The 24,825-nt window shown below is 42.6% G+C and overlaps 1 protein-coding gene across 2 annotated transcripts in view; it reads right to left on the reverse strand.

Moving 5' to 3' along the window:
• Positions 1 to 24,825, reverse strand: part of LOC141917729 (homer protein homolog 1-like) — a 149,617-nt gene that overhangs the window by 44,352 nt on the left and 80,440 nt on the right. The window lies entirely within an intron of this gene.

Raw genomic sequence — 24,825 nt, forward strand, 5'->3', positions numbered from 1 at the left:
CCCTATTAGAGGCTGAAGTAAGCTTAACTGGGAAGGACTGGCATAAGCACCCCATTGTGACTGGCCCAGATGCCCCGTGCATCCTAGGTATAGATTACCTCAGGAGAGGGTACTTTAAAGACCCAAAAGGGTACCGGTGGGCCTTTGGTATAGCTGCCCTGGAGGAGATTGAGCAATTGACCACCTTACCCGGCCTCTCAGAGGACCCCTCGGTGGTGGGGTCGCTTAAGGTTGAAGAGCAGCGAGTGCCAATTGCCACCAAGACGGTGCACCGGCGGCAGTACCGTACTAACCGAGATTCCCTGGTCCCCATCCATCAGCTGATCCGTTGACTAGAAAGCCAGAAGGTGATCAGCAAGACTCACTCACCTTTCAACAGCCCTATATGGCCAGTGAGAAAACCTAATGGTGAATGGAGACTAACCATGGACTACCATGGCCTGAATGAAGTTACGCCAGCGATGAGTGCTGCAGTGCCGGACATGCTAGAGCTCCAGTATGAGCTGGAGTCGAAGGCAGCCAAGTGGTACGCCACGATTGACATCGCTAACGCGTTTTTCTCCATCCCAATAGCACCAGAGTGCAGGCCACAATTTGCGTTCACTTGGAGGGGTATCCAGTACACCTGGAATCGATTGCTCCAGGGGTGGAACCACAGCTCCACCATTTGCCATAGACTGGTCCATACTGCACTGGAGAAAGGTGGGGCTCCAGAACACCTGCACTTCATTGATGATATCATTGTATGGGGGGACACAGCTGAGGAAGTCTTTGAGAAAGGAGAGAAGGTAATTGAAATCCTCCTGAAGGCTGGTTTTGCCATCAAGCGACAGAAAGTTAAGGGGCCTGGAAGGGAGATTCAGTTCCTAGGAATAAAATGGCAAGATGGGTGTCGCCACATCCCAATGGAGGTGATAAACAAGATAACAGCCATGGCCCCACCAACCACCAAAAAGGAGACTCAATCTTTCCTGGGCGCTGTGGGGTTCTGGAGGATGCACATCCCAAACTACAGCCTGATTGTGAGCCCTCTCTACCACGTAACCCGCAAGAAGAACGATTTTAAATGGGGCCCAGAGCAACAACAAGCCTTTGAACAAATTAAGCAGGAGATTACCCAGGCAGTGGCTCTCGGGCCAGTCCGGACAGGGCAGGAGATTAAGAACGTGCTCTACACCGCAGCCGGGGAGAATGGCCCTTCCTGGAGCCTTTGGCAGAGAGCACCTGGGGAATCCCGAGGCCGACCTCTAGGCTTTTGGAGCCGGGGATACAAAGGCTCTGAAGCTAACTATACCCTGACTGAGAAGGAGATGCTGGCAGCGTACGAAGGAATTCGAGCTGCCTCAGAAGTGGTCGGCACTGAGACACAGCTCCTCCTGGCACCTCGACTGCCGGTGCTGGGATGGATGTTCAAAGGAAAGGCTCCCTCCACACATCATGCAACAGATGCCACGTGGAGTAAATGGGTTGCGTTGATAACACAACGGGCTCGAATAGGGAACCGCGACCCCCCAGGATTAGTGGAAATGATCATGAACTGGCCAGAGAGCAAAGATGCTGGGATGTCACCAGAACAAGAGGTGAAACGTGCTGAGGAGGCCCCACCATATAACGAGCTGCCAGAGGAAGAAAAACAATATGCCCTGTTCACTGATGGGTCTTGCTGCATTGTGGGAAAACATCGACGATGGAAGGCTGCGGTGTGGCATCCCACACGAGAAACCACTGAAGCTGTTGAGGGACAAGGTGAATCGAGCCAGTTCGCAGAGGTGAAAGCCATCCAATTGGCTTTGGAGATTGCTGAGCGAGAAAAGTGGCCGAGGCTCTATCTCTACACTGACTCGTGGGTGGTGGCAAGTGCCCTGTGGATGTGGTTGCAGCAATGGAATCAGAACAACTGGCAACGCAAGGGCAGACCCATCTGGGCCGCTGAAGTATGGCAGGACATTGCAGCCCGGGTGGAGAACCTCCTTGTGAAGGTGCGCCATGTGGACGCCCATATACCCAAGAGTCGGGCCACTGATGAACACCAACATAACCAGCAGGCGGACCAAGCTGCTAAGATCGAAGTGGCTCAGGTGGACTTGGACTGGCAGCATAAAGGTGAACTGTTCATAGCCCGGTGGGCCCATGAGACCTCAGGCCACCAAGGCAGAGATGCAACATACAGGTGGGCTCGAGATCGAGGGGTGGACCTCACCATTGACACCATCACAGAGATCATCCATGGATGTGAGATATGTGCTGCAATCAAACAAGCCAAACGGGTGAGGCCCCAGCGGAATGAAGATCGATGGATGAAATATAAATATGGAGAGGCCTGGCAGATCGACTACATCACACTGCCACAGACCCGCCGAGGCAAGCGCCACGTGCTCACAATGGTGGAAGCAACCACTGGGTGGCTTGAAACTTATCCAGTGTCCCACGCCACCGCCCGGAATACCATCCTGGGCCTTGAAGAGCGAGTTCTGTGGCGACACGGCACCCCAGAGAGGATTGAGTCGGACAATGGGACTCACTTCCGAACTAACCTCATAGATGCCTGGGCAGAAGAACACGGCATCGAGTGGGTCTACCACATCCCCTACCACGCACCAGCCTCTGGGAAGATCGAGCGCTACAATGGACTGTTAAAAACTACATTGAGAGCAATGGGGGGTGGAACCTTCAAACACTGGGACACACATCTGACAAAGGCCACTTGGTTAGTGAACACAAGAGGATCTGCCAATCGAGTTGGCCCGGCTCAGTCAAAACTTCCACGTGTTGTAGACGGGGATAAAGTCCCTGTGGTGCGCATGAGGGACCTGCTGGGAAAAATGGTCTGGGTTAGTCCTGCGCCGGGCAAAGGCAAACCCATCCACGGGACTGTTTTTGCTCAAGGACCTGGGTGCACCTGGTGGGTGATGCAGAAGGATGGAGAGGTCCGATGCGTGCCACAAGGGGACTTGATTGTGGGTGAAAACACACCGTGAATTATACTGTGCTTTTGTCAATTTTTCTTTGTTAATGCTAATTGCTAAATGGCAGCTGGATGTGACGCACATGGTATAGAATAAAGGGGTGGATTATGTCCTGGTTTTGCCAGGATAGGGTTAAGTTTCCCCAGCAGTGGGGGGGAGCTCTAGCCGGGTTATTCAGATACCATGCGGACGTCACATCCTGGCGCGAGAGCACGGGCGCGTGGTTTTGTACAGCTGGTCCTCTCACTGCTGTATTGGTAGATATTTTGCTCTGTTCATTGTTATCACTATTAGTGTTATTGTTGTTGTTTGTTGTGTTGCTATTGCATTGTTGTATTAAACCTTTCCTTATTTCAGTCTTGGGGCTTTGTATTTCACTCCCTTTGTGGGGGAGGGGCAGCAGCCGCGTGGTCTCAGACCTCGGCAGGGGCTAAACCACCACAACTAGGCATAATTCCTTGCTGTTGCTATGATGTTGAATACTTCAAATATTCCAACAAAACTACATTTTCAAAAGCAACCTAAGTTATTTAGGAACTTGCATCCTATTTTCTAAAATGACTAGGTATTTGGCTGCAAAGAAAGTCAAAGTGATTTGGGCTCCTATGGAACTTAATCACTTTATGAAAGCAATTAGATGATGTGGTTATCAGCAAGTCAGATACCAGGACATGGTGACCCTGACACTAAAATGATCTGAATTACAGCCATTTTCATTCTGGAACTCATTTGTACACACAAGAATTTAAAGCAGTTTAACTGCAAATTCACACTTTGAATTAGTACAGATTAATTTTGCTGAGGCCCCTAGCTAGACAAAACCCTGCTTCTTTCAAAATATCCTACCTATAACATCATTTATGTATATGCTGACACAATTCGTACTCTGTCAGCAATGTAACAGAAGAGAAGAGAGTTTTTGACTGCCCTACAGTTCTCTCAACTTCAAACGTGCTGTGATAGTAAGGACAAGAAACAACTCTTTTCCCAGTGACCAGATCTCCATCACTAAGTAAAACAGGAACAAAAAGCCCCGAGCTTCTGAAGGCCATATGGACTAGGGAGTTTGTACTCTCCCCAAACTGCTCAGTTCCATGCCAGCTGCTAGACAGATCCCAAGCACAGTTTGCACATAGTCAGGTTTAGCGCCCTTCCATCTCTACACTCTTCAAAAATCACCCTACCAGGCTTTATGCAATCTGTAACCCTCCCATACCCATCTGAAACACTTCTGGGCATGCAATGCACATCCTTGCTTTTGTGCAAGGAGAATACTGCTCTGATGGGTGGCAACACAGCCCTCAAATGATTGCAGGAGTTTGGAACTGGAAAAGGACTCCACACAAAACAGTAATTGTGTCTTACAGCCGCAAGGACACTGCATAGGCCCAGAAGAGATCCACTATCATTGCTATAACACGTAGATATGGTCCAGACCACGGCCCTCAGTGCCAAGGCCTGTTTTATTTAGCTGTATAGATGTGACCTATGAGGCTGTTGCAGCTACAGGTTGATTCTACGGAGCTCAGCAGAGATCCTCAGCTTTGCAATGACAGAGTAAAGACAGACAGAGCTATGCTCTGAGCAACTGCAGCCACATATAGAGCAGCGAAGTGGCTAAAGGGACCTCTCCCAACCCTGTAAATCTGACATACACTACATGTAAGGGGTGGAGATCCTCTGCACAAGCCTCTGTCTGCATTTCTAGGTACTGTCATAGCTTAAACTGGGGTGTGTTGTGCCTCTGCTGAAGACAGCAGCCATTACAAGGGGTCAAATGTGAAAGATTTGCAAGTGCTTATTTTAGATCTTAGTTGAACCTTCTGTCAGTGATACCACAGAATATCTCAAGTCTCTAAGACCCCTTAATGCTGGTTCCTGTCTTACTTTCATAGCAAACACTGAATTTAGCAGAACAATCATTGCAACTGCAGAGCCTCACAACTCCACTATCAGGAACAGAAAGACATGCTGTAGAATGATCGACAGAAATGTATGTGATTAGGCAGTTGCGTAAAGATTCCGAACGATGACTGGCCTCCGCCCAGCTAGTACATTAGGTTATCTTACAATATCAAATAATAACTACTGGTGCAATTCATTTTTGCATTACAATTGCCAGTTTGCTTATCCCAGTAAATACAATGACATGATTAATCACACAGTTAGTATAGGAGATGAACTGTCAGTTTACATGCCAACAACAAAATAATTTTATTCCATTAAGGGAACAGAAGCTATGTGAGAGCATGGCAAATTTAATTAAGTTTAATTTGTCTCCTGTGATAGCCATACAATTACTTAAGAGTCAATAGCCTATATATAAAGCCCAAACTAAACCATCTATGGAGCTGTCAGAAATATTTTGAAAAACAAGCAGCAAGTTGCATGAACTATGTGATCACAGTAAAGCATATATTTACTGCATAGGTTTGAACAAAACAACTTGCTAGTGAGTTGCAACATTTATCAGTGGATACTGCCACTCATGTTTTTTTCTCTCTCAGCTTTTTAAGAGAACGGAAGTAATAAATTTGCCTTGTTTAAACCAAATCTGAATCCAAGAAAAGGCTAAATTTCTTGCACTATGTTGATTCTGGAGTCACGTTTACTAAAAGGAGATTAAATGGATGGAAAAAAAAATTTGATACATGGGAAGTCTCTGATACTGATATGAACTACAGGTTAACACTTTGAGAAAGCAGTCCATATGTAAGTTTCTCTCTCTCCCCTATAGTAAAAATCACCAGTTTTTCTTTAAGAGAAAACCCAAATGCAGCACCTTCCCTTAATTCATTGGCGGTTGTTAGTTCTTATTTACTTGGTCTAGACTTGTGGGATCTAAGTGATCTTAGGTTTCCTTCAGCTTCTTTTCAGAATAATGCATAGGGCAGATGATTTGCAGTTGGACTTGACGATCAAAAAGGTCTTTTCCAACCTAAACGATTCTATGATTTGGCTCATAAGTCAGCTGGAAGTTAAAAAAATAATAATTTATAGACCAGTTTTCCAAATTCAACACTTAATTGAAGCAACAATTTTAAAGAAGAATATAAAGCTTTGCTCCCCGCTTCTCTACCGTCCAGTTTACAGAACTTGTCACAAACCCAACAGGGATGCCAAGATGTCGTGGTTTGAACTCGGCTGGCAGCCAAACACCACACAGCCAGTTGCTCACCCCTCTCCCACCTGGTGAATGCAGGAAGAGACTGAAGGAACACAAGGGAAACTCGTGGGTTGAAATAAAAGAAAAAACAGTTTAGTGGTTGTAATAAAACAAAACAATAACAATAATGGAAAGTACAAACAGGTGATGCACAATGTGATTGCTCACCACCCGCCAACCGATACCCAGTGATCCCAGAAGACTGAAGATCCTGCCGTTGCAAACCCAGAAGCAAGAAAGAACCCACCTGATTTATATACTGAGCATAACATCACATGATATGGAATACTCCAATGGCCAATCCGAGCCCAGCACTCCGGCTGTGCCTCCTCCCAGCTCAAGAAAAGTTAACTCTATCCCAGCCGTAACCACGACACAAGAGTATGAAGTTGCATGTGAGTTTTGCTAGTTGTGAATTCACAGACAGCAGAACAGATGCTGAGCGCCTATCCTTTCACGAGGCTATGCCTGCATGCCATGGCACCATTAGAGCACATTTGTTTTCTAACATAGTGAGCTCTATTACACTTTCCCTGATAAGGCACCTACACTAGGAAAAAGGTAGAGCAAACATCATGATGTGAAGATGTTTAAAATCCAACTTTCCTGAGCCTCCAGCTTTGCTGAACATTAAGCCCAGCACAAACAATTCCTAAAGTGCTAAAGTAGAATTAAACAAGAATACTAAAATCTTTAGAGTACAGAAAGAAGGTGCTACACAGTCGGTGTTGTCATGTAATTACATTAGTTATAAATTTCATTTGCTAAATAGCTTAAGAGCAGATAAAAAAACCCCTTCTTATATTCTACTTCATTACTGACAAAACTTGATGGCTGTTTGGTGTTACTGTGAAATACTTTGTTGCTGCTTTATGAATTGCCAGTTGTCCACATCTCACCGAAGTGCTATTTAGCAACTTGAATTCACCTCAGCAAAGCCCTGTTATATGATCAAAACACTGATCAACACAAACTTCTTTCTGCCTGCACTACAAAATGCCAGTGGCATCTACAGTGATATTAAAGGAACTCAAAAGATGTGACACTTTAGGTACAGAAAGCTTCCCTAAAGCATAAAGCTGATGTAAAATTACAGGAGATGTTGATCTCCATTTAATTGTATTCCCCATTTTATTCTTCAGGCTAACTCTTCCCTCAAAAAGACAACATATTAAGTACTTCATATTTTTGACAGACAAAATATTCCACTTCTGTGTTTATGTGTTCCTGCTCCTAATCTTTACCCATGTCTGTAGGAAGTAGGTCAATGATATTGAACTTCCACTGCAAGGGGTCTGCCTACCGCAATGCAACAGAAAATAATCAACATGACACAATTATTTTCAATAACACAACTTCTGCAGGTGGAGCCTGAACACTGCATTCAGGCACATTCTGAAATGGCTTACAATAAAGCAACTTTAGACTTTTACTTGATCAATAAGCTTTTACTCTAGTTTTCTGGGGGCTTATGCTATCTGGATAGGAACCATCACCTGGAGAGTGGGCTGAGTGAATGAAACAGCCCACCAAGGAGCCACAGCAGGGTGACAGCAATGCTGGGGAATGTGACACTGTGTTGCCTCCACAGAAAACAGGAAGACCAACTCCAGATCATAATGTTGGCAGGAGGTACAATTTAAGGATGGACCTGGTAAAGAGAGCTTTGTATATGAAACTCATCTTCCACAGATTTAGATGTTTAAAAGCTAAGAGAAATAAGCATCCTCAGATGGCACTTCATCTGACCCATTTTGGGTACCTATCTAGGAAGAAATGCATCAGGCACTATGGAAGCCCCTCAGGCATAATTTTTTGGTCCCCAGTGTCACATGAATGTGGCAGAATTTGCCAGTTCTCCCCCAGAGAACCCAGGCCACAGCATTCTCCAAAGGAATTACCATCTTAACTAGGTTTACTTGTAAAGCCTATAATAAGGGAGAAATCATCAGTAATCTTATTTTATCTGACAAAAACGACACATTAAAACATTAGTAAAACAGCATGGATCTTTTGGATTAGTCTTAAAACCCAGCTTCTTACTTCATGTGAAAATTAAGAGCTCCTGGTCCTTGGTCCTACATCTCTTACAGGGATGCAAAGTGATCCCTCAAAGCATACACAGCTACACAGTTTATGAAATTCAGTCAGCTCTATTCCAGATAATCTCTGGAAAAAAAAAAAAAAGCCTTCGATGAAAGTTCTTTTTTGTATAAGGAATTCATTTAAATATGAAACAATTCTTTAAAAAAAAAAATTAAGTCAGTACTCATGCTATGTATTTCCAATATAGAGAGCTTTCTAAACGGCTTTTCCGTGCTTTGTCAAACTTCAGTTTTTAAATATATGTTCTTTCAAGAAGTGGGCAGAGGTAATCCATTTGGCTGAATCCTATCAATAAACATATAAGATCAGCAAGTGGCTTCATCAAATTCACCATGATTTCTTTGCACCATGAAGACAACTGTATGTTGGTGATGAATGGGAGAAGTCAACAGACACAGCACAGTTAGTTCCTAAACCAGGCTCCACACGTGCCTGGGAGTGAAAAATATTCCAGGGGACAGAAGTGTTCACTCAGCTCTATCCAATCATTCTTTCTGTGTAACTGCTGAAGGAGCCTGTAGCAGCTGCTCAAGGTACAGTTGCTAATTCTGAAGCTTTAACTATGGCACGAGAGGGGTAGCAAAGGAATAGGAGCTATAGCCACCTCCTAAACTCACGCTCTGTCTCTTCTTCCTTTTAACCCAAGCAGAATTTGGCACAGCAGCACATCTATCTCATGCCTTCAACAGGAAGAGAATCCATAACTTTAAATATTTCTTGCCAGCTACCATTGGCTCTGACTTCCATGGTCAATCCTCTAGGAGAAAGTTATCTAATTGATTAAAAATTAGTTAACTTATAAGTCCATATGGGCTTCATTAACACAACCTGAGTACTTTAAAAATGGCAAAACACTCCTCCATGGATCTACATAGCGCATTTCAGGTGAATCCACAATTAATAATTCACCAAGACTGAAAGTGGAAACACTCCATGACTTAAGACGTTTGGCACCTTCTAACTCAGGTCAGATGTAATGTAAATTATCTATTATATCTAATAGTATCTTTATTAATGCCAGCAGGAATAAAATAAATTACTAGTTCTTAAGCTCAAATAACTGCAGAGGCTAGTGCTAGCCAGACTGATTTCTGCTTCCAGAGTGTCCCTCTTCTCCAAGGAGAGGGGGCAGTTAAGAAGGGAGTAATATGGAAAAGACTAAAACAAAAATATAAATCCATAAAGTAAATCAATCATTTCATCTCCAATGGGAGTTGTTAAAGGATGAAGGTACATTTATTTATATTCTCTTGGAAGTTTGAGAAAAATTAGTTCTACAGTGTTTCAAGAATAGTAACTTTTTAGTCATTAACATTGTCACCATACTTGTATGCTTATTATTAGGCATTCCAGATAGCAGTGATACCATAACCACACATCATATAGATACCCATTTCTAAATCTTCTATCTATATATGTGCAGCTTCTCATATGAGAAGTCCATGTCTCTCATTATCCACCACTACACCAGAGACAACACAGAAGGCAAGTAACTTGCTGGTATCAGTAAAAGGAGGACTAAATTGGTTTCAATCAGATGCATTCAATGGAGCTTCAGCTTCACTAAAATGTATTTGGTTACAGACTTTTTTTTTTATTTTTTATTTTTCTCATTTTTTAAAAATGCATCCCTCAAGTACTCCACTGGGTTTGGCCCGCTGCCTAAAAAACTTAACATGTATCCTTTCTCTTAAAGAGAATAAAGCGGACAGACAAGGTACAGCAACACAGAGATCTTTTGGAAGAGTGGGTGAGCGAGCAAAACAGACCCCTGGTGTAGGGTACAGGGGCCAAGTGACTTTGAAATGCAAAGAGACTACATTTTAAAAGAACCACTAACTGAAAGGTTTGGGCTTTTTTGTTGTTGTTGTTTTGCTGGAGATTTTGTTTGGTTTGGTTTTACTTTAAGGTGACTTATTTATAGCTCCTGTATTCTCAGTAAAGCAGGAAATAATTCCTGGTATAGAATCATAGAATGGTTTGGGTTGGAAGGGACCTTTAAAGATGATCTAGTCCAACCCCCCTGCCATAGGCAGGGACACCTTCCACTAGATCAGGTTGCTCAAAGCCCCATCCAACCTGGCCTTGAACACTTCCAATGATGGGGCATCCACTTCTCTAGGAAACATGTTCCAGAGTCTCATCACACTCATCGTAAAAAACACATTGGGTGAAGTTGAGCAACTGAACAATTGGAGATGTTCATTAAAAACACACACTTCAAAAATATTCAAGAAAGTATGGCTATGGGGCATAGGTTTATGTGGACTTTAAAAGAATAAAGCTGTATTTTTAAAGTATATGGTTATGAGTTGTATATTGCTATGAGTTGTAACAGATTTTAATATACCCAAACTGACAAAAAGCCAAGTTTTCACTTGTTTTCTGAGATGTTTTTTTAAAGCTGTTTTTTAGCTTGTGGACTTTGAAGTCATAATTGTTGAGTAACACTTCAATTTCCTATACTTCTAAGGAATATGACAGAGGCATTTTACCATGACTACAATCACTATAAGTTACACAAGTTCATCCATGTTCTGTATATTGATTTTACAAAATAATCCAAAATTGACAATAAGTGAACCTTGAGATGAGTAAAATACACAAGAATCGAAATAAGATACTGATGCAGATTGTTCTAGAGCATACTTAAAAGTGATCAGGAGGCCACAAATCTTCAATTCTCTTTAATTTCCTTTCTCTAAAACTGTGTAACCTTTTCAATAATTTCTATGTGGATGGGAATATGTGTGGGTGCACATGCTGGCTTACTGAACTTTCTGCCCACACTGACAATGGAAAAGTACAACCAGCACTCGGGTCAGAAGATTAACAATGTCTGAAAACAAGAAGGCCAGAAGAAAAAGAATACGTTCATTAAGGAAGACACTAATAAAGAAGGGACTTTTCTGAACTGCAAAAGCAGGAACTTATCTACTGGCTGTGTGCGGGTAGCAATGTTTGTGGAAAGTACCGAGGGAAACTATTTTTGGAATGCACAATATATAAGGGCGGGCTTGCTGCTATTCTTAGAAGGCACCAGAGTATATAAGGGCTTGCTGCTATTTTTAGAATGCACAACAGTATATAAGGGCTTGCTGCTATTTTTAGAAGGCACAAGAGTATATAAGGGCTTGCTTGCTAATAAAGTTTTGAGCTTGACTTCCAATCATATTGATTGTCTGTGGTCTTGTCTCCTGTGGCCTGCACGGGATCTCGTCCCCACAAATATGTATCCTGAAACCCAAGTCTAGACTACTCTTCAGTTTCATAGAACCAGATTATGACTACAGAGTCCATTTAGAAACAGAAATTAGTAAATTAACAAGTCTGGAAAAGTTTCTGTAGCATTTGTCTAACAAAATGAGCATTATATTTTGTGTTGGTAAAGGTAAGTGGACAAAGTCTTGCACTTGAAATGAAGCAGCTACATACCAGCTACAAGGAGCTTTTAATCTTCTAACATTATACTTTTGATTGGCTGTTGGGGCATAATTTGAAGAGGTCCATTTTTGGAGAGAGGCAAAGCATGTGTGTGTGCAGATGGGTGCAAACTGCGTGATACTCTTACCTGCAGAACAAACTGCCATAGGAAAGTCTTGTTACAAACAGCCAAAATTCCAGACTCTGAAGAAAGCCCCTCATCTCCTCATCAAGAATTAATCCCAAACTGAAGGTATGAGCACGAATGGTTCACATTATCTTGGTCATGAGATACTTTCATGCATCAATTTCCCTTACCAACCAGGATGGGACAGTGAAGTTTGAGCAGAGTTTGTGAAAAATACGTTCATATTTGTCCTGCAAAATATGCCCGTTGCCTTTGCTTTTCACAAAAGGTTTCTCTTTTCAAGTGTCATAACTGTTAGAAAATTCACTCAAGACTCAGGGGATGAATAGCTATGTGTTTTTTTACCTGGTAACCTTTCTCTTTGGCTTTCTCTTTCTGTAGAAGATTTTTTTTTTTTTTAAATGTGTGGCTGAAAATTATCTGTAAGTATGCAACTGAAGCTTCCAATCCAAACAAGGCATGACATTTGTACTTTCAAAGCATTAAGTCTTTCCATAGATTATTTTAAGATAATAAACAATTCCACAAAGTGGAGATTTCCTCTCAAAATTTTTCACTGTTTTTTTCTGGAGAACAGTGCATTGAGACCTGTAGCATTTCTTTGGTGTCTGTTCTCTTTGATCCTAATGACACTTCTCAGTTTTGAAAAAAAATGTTTCAAAAGACACTGGTGCAAGAGGTTTCTGTTATAGTTGGAAATGCTGACCTAACTTCAGCAAATTTTACCCAGAGAGATCTCTGGTGTATTAAAGACACAACACCTCGGACTCCTTCATGGTGTCTGGGGAAAGTTCAGTTTGCACTTTATCCCTACTTACTGGTTGAAAGGTTTCCTATGATGACTCTCAGCAATGTCAAAGACACTGAAAGATGGAAGTATGAGTGAATAAAACATGAAGTATCAACTGTCTACATAAGATCTCCTATAACTATCATTTGAATTCTTCTTGAAAAGATGATTGCATGTTTGAGCTTAGAACTAACAAAATGGCAACTAGTCTAAATAATATATGTACAAATCATCCCATAAAAGAAACCTCACAGACACTGCTCACAAATTTACACAAGCATACACACCTGGTATCAAAATGCACAATAGAAAAAGTTCATAATTCAACTAAATTACTAGGAAAATCTAGAATAAAGAGAATAGGTCCTGCACCAATGCCTAAAGATGACAACAAAAATTCACTGTGTGCTAAGAGTAGACTCCTAAAAGGAATAACACATTTCAGAAAATAGTATTATTGAAAATACCTAACAAAATTCATGACTGTGAATTAATGGATGCAACAAAAAAACCCCAGCACCCTCCACAGAATCTGATTTAGAGTTAAGTATCACATATCCCAATTTATAGAGGCAATATTTACAGTTGCTGAAGTATTAACACACAATCTTTTAATGTCATCCATATTTTGGAAGGGTTTGTGAGAGATGACTTGTAGCTCCCCGAAACAAGGACCGAGGCTGGGCAATTAATCCAAAGAAAATACAGGGTCCTAGTACTACTGTACAATTTTAGGGAATAGTTTGGTATGGACAGATTCGAGAAATACCAAATATGGTACAGCAAACAGTCCAGCAATTTCCTGTGCCAACCACAGTAAAACAGTTACAGACTTTTGGGGGATTTTTAGGGTACTGGAGAACTTTTACCGCACATCAGGTTATTAAACCCAGAGTAATGTTAACTGAAGGAGCTGGAGCAACAGCATATGTATTACTGGAAGGAGATGACACTCTGTTTTCCTCCCCTATCACAGGTTGGCTCATTGTGCTTTATAGTCTTATACTACAAGCACATACCCTGGACACATTTCTATGAGACCATCACGTACATGCCTAGATTTGTTTGGACTTTACTGTAACTTTTATATTAAGGGAAGACTAAAAACTACAGATCTTTTGACAGTGTGTTTCATTGGTGTGCTAACCCCAGTAGCTGTGTTACAGAATTATACTATGCTAAGTGATTTTGATATTAATGTTTCTCATTGCTATTTTTTCCGAGTAGATAACGGCTGTATGCCAATGAATGTCACAAAATTGATTGATGGTGGACTATTTCCTCCTTTGACAACATAAATACTGCTTCAATTTTGAAGGCATGTGTTGCTTCAACATCACTGATGGATCAGCCAGTGCAGAGAATAACATTCAACATCCCCGGGACTTAATGCATCAAATGAAACAATATACTAATGGTGCCTGGCTGACAGAGCTGTTTAACTGTCTGACAGGATGAGTGGGACGCCCGATCCAAAAGCATTATTGTAGAGATATGTTTATTCTTTCCTTTTTTTCCCCTTCTTTTCCTTTCTTTATTCTATGTGTGTTTACTGTGTGCCTCTGTACATCGCTCTGTGCTATACCCCACAAACCCAAATGAACACCTCCAGCTTTACCAGCCCCAGCAGAAGTGGTTGTTTGAGTGAGGGGGTGGAATGTGGGAATACAAGGGAAGATTGGCGAGGAGGATTGTAAACATGCTCCTGGAACTTTTGAATGAAGACATGGAGAAAGAGAATGAGACAAACAATGAGGAAGATCAAGGACCACCAAGGCCAGGTCACTCTAGAAAAGGTATTAAAACCAGCTCTGAAAGGAACCCCAGAAGAGCCATTGTAGTGGGTGACTCCATTCTGAAGGGTATCGAAGGCCCCATATGCAGACCAGACCCGCATCATAGGGAAGTCTGCTGCCTCCCTGGGGTCCGCATCAAGGACCTCACAAGAAGACTCCCCTCTCTAGTTAAACCCAAGGACTATTACCCTCTTCTGGTTTTTCAGGTAGGTAGCGATGACATTAGCAGGAGAAGTATTAAATCAATGAAGAGAGATTTCAGGACCTTGGGGAAACTGATCAAGGGGTCGGGGGCACAGGTTGTGTTCTCCTCCATCCCTCCAGTTGGGGGGATGGATGAGGATGAACACCGAAGAACACAACAGATGAATTCGTGGCTTCAAGTCTGGTGTCACCATCAGGGCTTTGGTTTTTTCGATCATGGGTTGGTATACAGGGCACCAGACCTCTGGGCCTTAGATGGGATACACTTGTCCCAGAAGGGGAAGAGGATCTTGGGGCAGGAGTTAGCTGGGCTCATTGACAGAGCTTTAAACTAGATTTGAAGGGGGAAGGGGGCAAAACACCAGCCCATCTGAAGTGCATGTATACCAATGCACGCAGCATGGGTAACAAACAGGAGGAGCTTGAAGCCGTGATGAAACAGGAAAATTATGATGTTGTGGCTATCACAGAAACATGGTGGGATGCCTCCCATGACTGGAGTGCACCTGTTGATGGCTACAAGCTCTTTAGAAGGGATAGACAAGGAAGGAGAGGCGGTGGGGTAGCACTGTATGTTAGGGACTGTTATGATTGCCTTGAATACAAGTGCAGTGAAGACAGGGTGGAGTGTCTTTGTGTTAGAATCAGGGGGAAGGCCAACAGGGCAGATGTTGTAGTAGGAGTCTACTATAGGCCACCCACCCAGGACAGAGCGGTGGATGAAATATTCTATAGGCACTTGGGTGTAATCTCACGGTTGCTTGCCCTTGTTCTTGTGGGGGACTTCAACTTCCCAGACATCTGCTGGAAATACAACACAGCAGAGCGGGACCCGTCCCGAATATTCCTGGAATGTGTAGGGGACAACTTCCTAACACAGCTGGTAAGAGAACCAACCAGAGAAGATGCCCTGCTAGATCTCCTCCTTGTGAACAGAGATGGACTGGTGGATGATGTGGTGGTTGGAGGACGACTAGGGCACAGCGATCATGAAATAATAGAGTTCTCTATTCTTAGAGAGGCCAGGAAAGGGCTAAGCAAGACTGACATCCTGGACTTCCAAAGAGCTGACTTTGTCTTGTTTAGGCACCAGCTTGACAGGATCCCTTGGGAGATGGTCCTGAAGGGTATAGGGGTCCAGGAAGGCTGGGCGCTCCTTAAGAAAGAAGTGTTAATGGCTCAGGAGCAGGCAGTCCCCAGGTGCTCTAAGAGGAGCAGGCGGCAGAGAAGACCACCCTGGCTGAACAGGGAGCTTAGGCTGCAACTCAAGGAGAAAAGGAGAGTTTACAGTCTTTGGAGGAAGGGGCTAGCCACTCACAGTGATTACAAAGAGGCTGTGAGGCTATGCAGGGCGGAAATCAGGAGGTCCAAAGCCCAGCTGGAAATTAATCTGGCTTCAGCAATCAAGGACAACAAGAAATGTTTCTGTAAGTATGTCAACAGCAAAAGAAAGACCAGGGAGAGTCTCCATCCCCTGCTAGACGCGGGAGGAAACATGGTAACAAGTGATGAGGGGAAGGCTGAGGTACTTAATGCCTTCTTTGCCTCAGTCTTTAATAACAAGACTAGTTGTATTGAGGGAATCCAGCCCCCTCAGCCAGATGATAGAGACTGGGAGAACGACCCACCCGCAATCCAGGAGAGAGTCAGTGACCTGCTACACCACATAGACACACACAAGTCTATGGGACCAGATGGGATACACCCGAGGGTGCTGAAGGAGCTGGCTGGGGTGCTCGCCAAGCCGCTTTCCATCATTTACCAGCAGTCCTGGCTGACCGGGGAGGTCCCGACAGATTGGAAACTGGCCAATGTGACGCCCATCTATAAGAAGGGTCGGAAGGATGATCCGGGAAATTACAGGCCTGTCAGCTTGACTTCGGTGCCCGGGAAGCTGATGGAGCAGCTCATCCAGAGTACCATCTTACAACACATGCGGGACAACCAGGGGATCAGGCCCAGTCAGCATGGGTTTATGAAAGGCAGGTCCTGCTTGACAAACCTGATCTCCTTCTACGACAAAGTGACCTACTTATTGGATGAGGGAAAGGCTGTGGATGTAGTTTACCTTGACTTTAGCAAGGCCTTTGACACCGTTTCCCACAACATTCTTCTGGCAAAACTGGCTGCTCGAGGCTTAGATGATCGCACGCTTTGCTGGGTAAAAAACTGGCTGGATGGCCGGGCCCAGAGAGTTGTGGTGAACGGAGTTAAATCTGGTTGGAGGCCGGTCACGAGTGGTGTCCCCCAGGGCTCGGTTTTGGGGCCACTCCTGTTCAACATCTTTATTGATGATCTAGACGAGGGGATCGAGTGCACCCTCAGTAAGTTTGCAGATGACACCAAGTTGGGTGGGAGTGTTGATCTGCTCGAGGGTAGGGAGGCTCTGCAGAGAGATCTGGACAGGCTGGAGCGATGGGCTGAGGCCAACTGGAGGAGTTTCAATAAGGCCAAATGCCGGGTGCTGCACTTGGGCCACAACAACCCCCAGCAGCACTACAGGCTTGGGGAGGAGTGGCTGGAGAGCTGCCAGTCAGAGAGGGACCTGGGGGTGTTGATTGACAGATGGCTGAACAGGAGCCAGCAGTGTGCCCAGGTGGCCAAGAAGGCCAATGCCATCCTGGCCTGTATCAGCAATAGCGTGGCCAGCAGGGACAGGGAAGTGATCTTACCCCTGGACTCGGCACTGGTGAGGCCGCACCTCGATGACTGTGTTCAGTTTTGGGCCCCTCACTACAAAAAGGACATTGAATTACTCGAGCGTGTCCAGAGAAGGGCAACGAAGCTGGTGAAGGGTCTGGAGCACAGGTCGTACGAGGAGCAGCTGAGGGAACTGGGGTTGTTTAGTCTGGAGAAGAGGAGGCTGAGGGGAGACCTCATCGCCCTCTACAGCTACCTGAAAGGAGGTTGCAGAGAGCTGGGGATGAGTCTCTTTAACCAAGTAACAAGTGATAGGACAAGAGGGAATGGCCTCAAGTTGCGCCAGGGAAGGTTTAGACTAGATGTCAGGAAGTATTTCTTTACAGAACGGGTTAGGCAGTGGAATGGATTGCCCAGGGAGGTGGTGGAGTCCCCATCCCTGGAGGTGTTTAAGAGTAGGGTCGATATAGTGCTGAGAGATATGGTGTCGATGGGAACTGGCAATGCTAGGTTAATGGTTGGACTAGATGATCTTCAATGTCCTTTCCAACCTAGTTGATTCTGTGATTCTGTGATTCTGTGATATGCTCAAGTGACTTGCAGCTGGGGTGCTGAAAAAAATATATATCACACTAATTGTTGTTTAGCCTATGAGAAACTCAGAGATGCCTTATTGAACATCCTTGAGATTCCTGACGCCTGCAAAAATCCAGGATATATGCAGGCAAAAGCAGCAGGCCCAAGATCTTTCTTTCTTCTTTTCCTGACTAGTAAGGACTGAGCTCCGCAGTGCCTGCATCCCCGCTTGCGTGCCTCTGCCCGGGTGCTGCTGCAGAGATCCCCTGGGTCATGGGTCACATCACTATTAAAAACCTTAGGACTCACAGGGTGGGGAAAATGGTTTGTAAATATTGGTCTTATGATATTATGTGGATTCTTGCTTTTAATGATAGGCCTTGCAGCAGTTAGATGTATGCTTTCTTGCCTTCTGTCTTCTATTTCCTCTGTACCTATTTGCTATATACGGATCACAACAGTCAAAGAACAACAACGGGAGTGTTTGAGCCATGGGGTGGGATGTGAGAGAAGACTTGTAGCTCCCCTAAACAAGGACTGAGAAAAACAGCCTGTGAGAAACAAGGACGAGAAACAAGACTTGGTAAAGATAAGGGATGGGGGGAGACCAGAGGCCCTCCAAGCAGAGGAACATCTCAAACACTCACAAGTAATGAAACTATAGTCACAGGGTGGATAGTGTGGAGTTTGGAGCTGATAAGGCTGCCTGGATAGCACAGGATGCAGCTGGAGGACGGAGCCCTGTGGAGACAGGACGGTTCTGCTCTGGTGCATCTTGTAAAGTTTGAAGGGTCATCTGTCCAGCGAATGACCTTTGCTTCATTATCCAGGAAATGCATATTAAAGTTGACACCCCTGCATATGCTAATGAAGATTAAAAAGATCATGATAGTTACATCATCCCATGAAGCACCTTACTCCTCCCCATACATGGGATACGTAGATAGGGAGGTCAACCTAGGGGAGGGACCCAAGGAAAGTGTGTAGAAATTGAGGGGGGGTGAGGAGTGGAAAAGAAGAAGTAGTGAAGTGAAGCGAAGAAGACAGATGCATCCTTGAACCCTCGTTGGTGGGACTGATGCAGGAACCCAGACCAGTGATCTCTATTTCTATCTCTATCTCTCTTCTTTTCTTTTTTCCCTTTTTCCTTATTATTAGGTAACACAAAGCATACTATATCGCTTGCCATAATTTGTTATATACTTAGACTTGTCTCACCGTTGTCCACTCCGTTGGGGATTTATGAATCTAAGTAACTTGTCTACCTTGTCTGAGCGGGACGTGACAGGGTTGAACACAATGGATATATTCTTTTAGAAAATGAAAGTTCCTTCCTTAAGCAAGATAGTTCCTTTTATTTTTCTCTTAATTTTTACTATGCTTTTTTCTAATTCTTATGTATGCGATTAAATGAGGAAAAAATTACATGTTACAAGTTGCATGTTTTTTAATATAAATTGCATAAGGATTATATTCCTCTTCTAAGAACGTACTTGACAGATATGTTAGAAGAGTGCTCACTTGTCCCTGAGGATGGTATTTGTATCATTCAGTTTCAAACACCCAGCTCACATTGTCTGAATCACCCCTTAGAGCACTCACTAAATAAACAGCAGGAAGTAGGTAATTCACATGCTCCAAACTAGAACTTCCTTAGGGTGCACAAGGGAGATAGTCATAATACTCTCTTAAGTGTTGGGCTATTTTTAGTTTTGGCTCTCATCCATTCCCCCAGCCATTAAAATTAGCTCTAGCAGTTGCAGAGTTGCTTCATTTTAAAGAGATAAGCAACACATACACCATGACCATTCTTCTAATAGCAGATACAAGTCCCTTCCACCTCTCCTTCCATTACTAGAGATATCTTATGAAAATGTTACAGTATGAGCTGTATTATGCTGTGTTTGACACAATACCGGTTTAAAACCATGTAATGGTTTACTACATATTCCAGAGATTCCCTACAGAATTTTCAGAAATTGTCACAATCAATCAGGAAAATCAGAGACATGAAAAAATTTACATGAACACAAGTCAGATTTTACTTTCAAATTAATAGTTTCTTAGCAAGAACTTTTATTTTGAAGGATAGCCTACTTGAGCTAAATCCCAGCAGTTTAGGCAGAAGTGCAGGAGTTCAGGAAGCAGTAGGAATTAGGTCAGGGAGGGAGGGGAGAACAATCCCTCTCCTTGTTGGTGGAGCACAAGAGGCAGAACAGCACAGCTAGGACCTTGACAACATCAAACAAATGTTGGTTGAGATGAAGTCAAGACCTACTTCTAAGTTGTTATATTAACCAGTTCTTTGCTTACAATGACTGTGGGAACATATCACTTTTGAGTTTCTTCTCCAAGTGTACCTCAAGAAATAATCTTTTCTCAACAGAGTAATTGAATTTACCAGAGTTCCTCCAGCGTGACCTAAAATGTTACAGTTCATTATAGTACTGTGCAATCTGAAGACAGTTATTGCCTTTTATGTTACAGAAAAACCTTTTTTTAAAAGCCTAGCTTTATCAGTCTCCATTCTAGGAGGTTTTCAAAACCCAACTGGATAAAGCTTAGAGCAGCCTGGCCTGATCTCATAACTGATCTTCTCTGAGCAGGAGCTTGGATTAAAGACTTCCTGAGCTTTCTCACAACATGAAATTATCCTGTCATCAGTCTAAATAGCATTCAAAAACAAGAATTAAAAAAAAGTAATACACAGAACTACTTGGTAAGGAAGCTACGCATAACACTATAAAGAACATCCAAAATACTAGGATTTGAGTATAAATTCAAATTACAAAATGCCACTTAGAATTATATTCTAAGGCTAAATAAGCTCAGTATTGTATTTATTTGGGCTCATTCAGGCCATCAGGAATTGTATACTATTGTTGTGGTTTGAACTCAGCCAGTAGCAAATCACCACATGGCCAGCTGTTTACTCCCCCCTCCCCCCGCCCCTCCCTCCCCCTCCCCCGGTGAAATAGGGGAGGGACAAAAGAAGAAATTTGTAGGTTGAATAAAAAAAAGTATTTAGTAATATTAACAAAAAAACAACAGTAACAATAGTAGTCCAAAACAGATAAAATGCAGCAGTGGCTCACCGAGCGGTGACCAGTACAGAGCCTGTCCCCAGCAGTGATCCGACTGCACCAGAGAAGCCCACCCCGCTGATCCAGAAACCAAAACCAAAAAACGCGTATGAGAGAGCACGTGCCCACCTATATGCTGAGGGGAGACCTCATCGCTCTCTACAACTACCTGAAAGGAGGTTGCAGAGAGCTGGGGATGAGTCTCTTTAACCAAGTAACAAGTGATAGGACAAGAGGGAATGGCCTCAAGTTGCACCAGGGAAGGTTCAGACTAGATATTAGGAAGCATTTCTTTCCAGAAGGGGTTGTTAGGCGTTGGAATGGGCTGCCCAGGGAGGTGGCGGAGTCCCCATCCCTGGAGGTGTTCAAGAGGCGGGTTGACATGGCGCTGAGGGATATGGTGTAGTTGGGAACTGTCAGTGTTAGGTTAATGGTTGGACTGGATGATCTTCAAGGTCTTTTCCAACCTAGATGATTCTGTGATTCTGTGATTCTATGCTGAGCTTGATGTCACATGACATGGAATAGTCCAATGATCAGTCAGGACCCAGCCCTTCAGCTGTGCTCCCTCTCAGCCCATGGAAAGTTAACTCTATCCTGGCCAAAACCAGGAGAACTATGCACCAGCAGGATTAAAACTTACATTTAAAAGCCAGGTGCAGTCACACTGGAAATGGTTACAAATTTTTTAGCAAATGCCAAATGCCTTTTTATGATCAACTTTTTTTAGATGGGAAAAAAAAATCACAATTTAAAGAATGTGGAAAATATTTTTTAAAGGAGGAGGATGTCCGAGGAAACTAAGATTTAGTTAAGAAAATACACACTCTTTTTAGTCTTAATTATTTTAAATATTAGATTTTATTAAATAGCTTTTGTTAGAAAAAATCCTTCCTGGACTAGTCATCATTCAGAAAATCAGATTCAATCAGAGTCTCAGCCAAGACTTTTAAAAATTCTAATGCCAGGCTTAGGTTACATTTTACTTTCATTTGTTGTGGCAACATTCACTAATGAGAGCAGTGCTCAGGCTATATTATAAGATGTGGGATTTCCCAAGTAACATTACTTCATAATTCAACATTAACCATCATAGTTAGTTTAATAAAGGCAAGAGGTTTAATTGCAAGAGTTTATCTTTCTGTGCAAGGCTCATAACCGTTTAATATCCTTATCTCTCAAGCAGTTGACTAGAGTCACACTGCTTGTGAACAGCATTAGGACTTTCCAGATAAAGATAAATTGAAGCAACTAGACTTTTGATCTATTATGCTCATGGGATATGAATAGGATTGTAGACATATACTGGAGAATGTTCATTTCTTATTTACATTTCAATACTTACAATTATTTACTGAAATAATAAAAAAATAAAGATCTAATAACAAAACTCTGGTGACTTAAGTAATGCTTTTTTTCAGCTTTTGGGTTTAAATGGTCAGAAAATAACTATAAATGCCAAAGTAGTCTACACTTACTCTGCTGAAATAACACAGCCCCCAACTACCTACACTAAGACATACAAAGCACGGAGAAGAATGCTTGCAGAAGAGGACATATCTGGCCAGAGGGGATGTGTTACAACAAAATTAAATTGAACATTTTTCGGTGTGTGAAGATTAAAAATGACAAGTAGTAAGATGTAGACTAAAGCATGACCTCCACACCTCTCATTTTGACCTTGTTAACTCCTTTCAGAGCCTTCCAGTTCATATAGACATGAAAAACTTTTCCCTAGATCACTGTCTTGACAACAACCCCCTTCAAACCTTTACACCTGTCCTCTGCTGCAGAGGTGCCCACACTCAGCTAAGCTCACCGACCTTCTCGGCAGCAACGCAGTTCCCACCTTACCAGCCATCCTCACTGTGCGGTGCTGTGGCACCTCGTCCTGCCCACAAAGCTCCAACCTTTGCCCCATGGCTGCCTGGGCTCCTGCCAGGTGGCCCCACATGTACCTTTCCCTGTGCTCCAGACTACACTGAGGACCACTCCTTTTGGACCTTCACAGGGTAAGTATGTACTGTCATGCCAGAGCAGAATATAGCTTTTCTAATCGTGGAAGAAATGAACTTGCTAGACTAGTGTTATTTCAGTGAAGCATGGCCAGCCTCAGTGACTCTAATGTCCCCTATAGCTAAACTCATTGGAGGGAAGCCCACACCATCTTTTCTTTTGAAAAGCACCTAGCGATTGATCAACAGCTCCAGAAAGAAGTAAAGGCAAATACGTAAAAAGCATTGCCATGCACAAGACAACACTTGCATGCCCTTCCAGCATTATCCTTCTCACCCAGAAGCACTGGCTAAAATTTAACTTAACTTTGCTGAAATGCAGGGTGTGGAAGAGGCTTAGCGATCAGCAGGAGTTACCAGAGCACACAGGGAAAGGGTTCAGTGCACAACTCCTCTCCATCACACATGGAGTGTCACCAATACACAGCAGGATCAAAAAGACAGGGAACAAGGAGGAGCTCAATCCTTTTGTACCCCTGACACGTGAAAAGCCCAGGGAGTCTCCAATGATCAGGGTGTAAGGTTTTGTTTAATTTTATTTATTTATTTTAAATCAGGGGCAAACAGACTTTCTGCAGAGAGCACCCTTCCAGCCAGCACAAGCAACTAGGTGTGTCTACCTAGTTGCCAATTTAATATTATGAAATGCCTCTACAACAACATGCCCATTTAACCAGTGCTAACACAATCCTGGAGGCTTTACTTCCCATCTCTTTCATGCATGTGTTACATAGTGCCATTTTAGAGAGTCTTCATTACAGCTAACAATTCAATCCAATCAAAGCAGCTGATTTCCAAACTAAGTTCTGTCATCAACTTGAAAAACATAATGGTACCTGGGAAATAACTGGAATCTTTTGGAATATATGTTTTTTTAAATGGTATTTTCCCTCTGATTGAGACAGTGTTCCTTGAGACACATACACACAAAATGATTATTTCTTTCTATATGAAAAAATTGTCAGAAAGCACCTGAAAGCATTTTCTGTCTGGTTTAAATAATATATAAATGTCCTCACTTGAGCTTTTCAGTATTAAAAAAAAAAAGTAACCTATATGAATCTTTATTTATTTATAATAAAAACTTTATCTAGTTCAAAATTCAATTAATTTCAAAGGGTTTGAAAAAATTTGCATTTTCTTTAGTAATAGCTCACTAACAAACTTGAAGCTACCATTAGCAAGACAAATGATTCTCATGAGAAGTGACTCTCAAAATGCAGAGTTATTGTCGGAAGACCAATTCTAGCTAGTGGTATTTAACAGGACAATAAACTAAAACCAGGCACTCACACTGCATACATGAAGTAGATGATAGAAAAATGCAAAGTATGTAAAAATCTTATAACCTCTATTCTACACCATCAAAAATTACAACTGGATAGTTTCAAAAAATATCTTCAGTCATGGTCAATGCAGAGCAAAGTGTAATTACTATATTGGCATACCAGAAAACATATTTACATATGCAAAGCAAGAGATAAGATCTTGCAGCTGTCATTTTTTTAAACAAAACAAATACCACTACTCCTGTGTGGGCTTTATCACAACTCCTTTTCACAAAAATATTGATAGAGAATACCAACACACAAACATTAAGTTTAAATGAACTCGTTACAGAACACTGATGTGCAACATTTGCAAAACTACTTCAGTATGCACAGAGCTCTCTTACAAAGCACCATTTCTTGTAAAACATGTAATAGATGCACTGTTGACAACTGAAATATAAAAATAAACACAATCACTCTGCTAAAAAAGTATAATTTTTTTCTCATTTGAAAATGTAAATTATTTTTTCCAGATATGTTTAATAGTATTATTCTCTTACAAAAAATAAGAAGTCTTGAACAATTCCAATTTTATCTCTGCTCATTCTGAATTATTTGCATGACATATCTGACATCCTAGT

The sequence above is a fragment of the Strix aluco genome, chromosome W (genome assembly GCF_031877795.1).
Source record: "Strix aluco isolate bStrAlu1 chromosome W, bStrAlu1.hap1, whole genome shotgun sequence".
Lineage (NCBI taxonomy): Eukaryota > Metazoa > Chordata > Aves > Strigiformes > Strigidae > Strix > Strix aluco.